This window comes from Bubalus kerabau, chromosome 2 (genome assembly GCF_029407905.1).
Source record: "Bubalus kerabau isolate K-KA32 ecotype Philippines breed swamp buffalo chromosome 2, PCC_UOA_SB_1v2, whole genome shotgun sequence".
Lineage (NCBI taxonomy): Eukaryota > Metazoa > Chordata > Mammalia > Artiodactyla > Bovidae > Bubalus > Bubalus kerabau.
In genome coordinates this window covers 199,972,941-199,977,437 of record NC_073625.1, presented here as the reverse complement: position 1 = coordinate 199,977,437, position 4,497 = coordinate 199,972,941, and positions in this window count along the sequence as shown.

The window sequence follows — 4,497 nt, the reverse complement described above, 5'->3', positions numbered from 1 at the left end:
CAGAAATAGATGTTTTTCTGGAACTCTCTTGCTTTTTCCATGATCCAGCGGATGTTGGCAATTTGATCTCTGGTTCCTCTGCCTTTTCTAAAACCAGCTTGAACCTCTGGAAGTTCACGGTTCATGTATTGCTGAAGCCTGGCTTGGAGAATTTTGGGTGACCTCATTCACCACCTATTTCAGTCAAGGTTTCTTGGTGCAAGCAATAAACACAGTATTTTTGGCTGATTTAAACAGGAATCTCAAAAAGGACTGAAGAGTCAGGTTGGAAAGCTGTGTCTCCAGGAATGACACGTAGGACCATGCTGGAGAACTGGTACAGTGACGATGCTTCAGACGCTACCTCTGGGCCCTGAACAGCATCATAGCTTGAACAGCTGACCGCAGTGGACACTGATGCTCTAACTGATGAAGGGCTCACTGCTGCTGTTGCCACCCTTCCAGAAAGTGTTCTCTGCAGTCTCTGATTGTGGCATCTTTAGTCCCCTAGGGTGGATGAATCTCATTGGTGTTCTTCAGGTCACAGGCCCAGGTGCAGCTACAAGAGAGGCTGGAAAAGCAGTCTCTCCCTATAAAGGAGGGATTCTCAGATCGAAGAATGTACATTGTTTATGGCAAACATTCTCTATGTCTGTACTTCCCGAACGTTTTGTTTGTGAGCCATCTGGAGATCTTGTCAAGGTGCAGATTCTGATTCAGTAAGTGTAGGGGGCGCCTGAGATTCCACAGCAATGCTGTTGGTCTGAGGACCATGCTTTGAGTAGCAAAGCTTTATACCAAAGATTTTCAAATTTAGTTGCATATTAGAGTCATTTGAGAAACTTTTTTTTTTTTAAATACTAACGTCTGGGTGTCATCCTCGCTGACTTAACTGGTCTGAGGGAAGGCCTGGTAATGCAAACTTTTAAAGCTCCAGACGATTGCCGTGACCTCAGATACCAGCTTTCACTGCAGGTTCCAACCGTTTGTCACTTTGCAGGGTTATTTCTTTTTTCCAAAAGCCCAGGTTGCCACTTTTCCAATCTTGCTTGGGTCCCCCTTCAAACTGAGTAACTCTTATTTATTATGCAGAACAATTTGACACTCCACCCCCTATTTCCTGAGACCTAACTCTGTAAATCCAAAGACTGGATAGAGTTCTCCTAATCCAGATTTTCCTGTTGCGCTGGGAGAATGTGATCTAAAGTGATCCATGGACAAAATTGTTATGAATGTTAACAGGTCTATATTTTAACATGCATTGCCCAAAAATGTAACTAACACAATAAATATAATTTCATAAATATTTTTCTTTAGGACAAGTCAGTACATTTTTTAAAAATAGGTAAATAATGAGATAGAGATTCTGAGCAGATACAACTTAAATTATGAAAATGATTTGCAAATGAATGAGAGTGTTTATACTGCTAATTTTAAGCTTTCTATCCAAAGTCACGGGCTTTGGGAGCACAAAAGAACTGGCAGAAAAATTTTATTGGTCTTTTCTCTTCTCTCTTCCCTATCCGTCTCCGGAGGACAGGAAGCAATACAGATTTATTTCTGAATTTATGTGAATTACACTATCAATCTTAGCACACTGAAGTAGTTACAGTCAATTCTGATCTTAAATCACAATTGTTTTTCTCTATATTACATGGAGATTTTATAAGGTTTTTAAAAAATATGATCAACCTTTGAAAAGTCATGAGCTAAACAAAAATAACCATAAGAATTGCTTATGGAATATGAAAAATAGGTGAAATTCCTTAACCAGTTAATCTTTGACAAGAAAATGGGTGAAATTTTTTAGAATTCTTGAAAGTTAATCTACAATTCCAGAGAGTCCAAAAACTCCTGAGGAGAAATTTTTAAAACTCTTCACCTTGCCACATCATTGTGAAATTTCAGAACACCTAAGAAAAACAGCAATTAGATTGACAGCAGAGTTCTCTAGCAACAGAAACCAGAAGATAACAGAATAATATGTTCAGTATTCTGAGGAAAAAAGACAGCAGCTAACCTAGTATTACATATCCAGTAGAATTATCTTCAAGGAACAAGGGCAAAATCAACAAGTTTCAGGTGAAAAACTTGAGTCTGCCACACATCACACTTATTAAAGGAAATTCTATAGAATTTACTTCAGGCAAAAGGAAAACCACCCAGAAGGAAGATCTGAGATATGCAAAGAAATGGTAATCAAAATATTTTTACACATCCAGATGGGTCTAAGAAAAGAACGATGTCTAATTTACAGAAGGAAAACAGGATAGAACTAAAGTAGGGATTAATAATAGCTTCTAAATTAGTAGGGGTGTGCCTGTTAAAACATCCTAAGACCTTCGTATTATTTATAGCTTTGTTAAAAGCTATAAAACAGTAGAAAAATCACCTTACAATATACAAGGTGAATGAGTCCAAATAGAGAAAAAGACACATGCCCAAGTGCATGAACTCACACAGGTGCGCACACACGCACGCACACACACCCCAAAAGAAATTTCTTTTGCAAGTTTCTGACATTTTAATCTTCATTGTCTGCCATTCTTATTCATGGTAGATAGTATAATTTTTCATTCTGAGCTTAACTTTAAAGGGTTCTTTTATCTTGAAAATCCCTTTCACCCTTTTATGGAAGCATGCCTACAGGTTGGTTTTGTTTTTGCCAGTTGCACCTTGTCTGGGAACTTTTTGCGGGGAGGAGGCAAAGGTTAAGAGGAATTAATTTGTAGGTTTTGAAATCCCAGCACCAGCCCAAGTTCTATAAACTCCAAACTCATGAAATGCAGGCTTAGGATTTTTAAATTTCATCAGTTAAATAATTTTCATTCTCATCTAGAAAGAGGACAGCTGCTTGTCTCCTGGGTGTTTTCCATTTGCCCTAGTCTGCCCTTTTCCTGAGTTCATGTCTCTCATGGCTAACCGCCTTTTGCAATGTACTCAGTACCAGCGCCCACCCTGAGCCACTCCACACCCCGACCTCTGCCCCTGCACTTTCAGGCCTCAAGTTACAAAGATCAATGTTTTGCCCACACCTAAGACACACTGGCACCCCACTCCAGCACTCTTGCCTGGAGAATCCCATGGACGGAGGAGCCTGGTGGGCTGCAGTCCATGGGGTCGCGAAGAGTCGGACACGACTGAACGACTTCCCTTTCCCTTTTCACTTTCACGCATTGGAGAAGGAAATGGCAACCCACTCCAGTGTTCTTGCCTGGAGAATCCCAGGGACGGGGGAGCCTGGTGGGCTGCCGTCTACGGGGTCGCACAGAGTCGGACACGACTGAAGCGACTTAGCAGCAGCAGCAGCAGCAAGATGACACAGCTGTTCTCTCGTCCGCCTCTGACCTGGTTTCCAAGAATGTAGCGGTTTTTCAATTCCAAAACCAGTAAGGTTCAGGGCAAACCAGCAGATTAATCACTGTACACCCCAGCCCTCACACCCACGGTCAGAGAAGAATCAGTCCAACAACTCACTGCTCTGATTTTCAGTTTATTTTGATTTCTGGCATCTTGGTATTTGCCTTCATTTTTAAAAGTTTAGCAGCACATTCAAAAGAAGGTTAATTATTATACATACTATCCAGTGATGTTAGGTGTGGTCAGTTTTCTGGTTCCTGAAAAAAATAACCTTTTCTTGTTTCTCATCAGTTCAGAAGTGAAATCAGCGTAAAAGTCACGGGTACTCCTTGTGGGCACGGCATGCTAGACTAGTTTCTAAAGTTCTGTGCTTTGCTGCCCCAGCTGCCCTGCAGCTCACCCTTGCTCTAGGCCTTGTTTCTCTGACCCTGAGGTGGTTTTAGAACTCTCTAGGCAGGCCTGGCTTCTTTCTGTGAGGCCTAGAAGAAAAATTCTCCCCCTCACAACGTAAACTCCCCAAACAAAGGAATGTTTGACTGTTTTGTTCCCTCCTACACCTTGGGTTTCTGGCAGCCACAGGCCTTGATGACCGTTTCTTCGAAGAAGGAACATCTTGAACGCCAAGCTGGCCTGCCCTAGCTGGTGTTTCTTACAATCCAACCCCATCTTTCTCAGAGTTGAAAGGAATTTGCCCAAGTTTTTGTACTTTTGACGCCTCCGTGCCTGTTCTCCATATCCATATTTCTATTTTCTATTTCTGTTGGCGTTTCCATCGATTTTGGTGGCGAGGGTAGGGGTGACCACGATCGGGCTAATCCCGTGCCTTCAGGATGCCATTTTGAAACTAGCGCCTGGTCATATTCACGTTTGTTTTTAACTTTAATGTATATGTGAGTATGCCTACTTATTTCAGGCGTGCCTCCATAGCACTTTTGGGGTAACATGCCTTTCGGGGGGTCGGCCAGCCCCCTCATCTGGGGCCGGCGCTTGTGGGGGGGGCGGGATGACCGCCCTCACGCGCCCCCTGCGTACCCCCAGCCTGCGCAGTCGTGCTGCGCGAGCCTCCCACCCACCCCCCACCCCAGCCCCGCCCCGCCGCCGCGGCCGGGGGGCGCCAGCGTGGCCGCCCATTGGCTGAGGCGCCTCCCCGACGAGCCC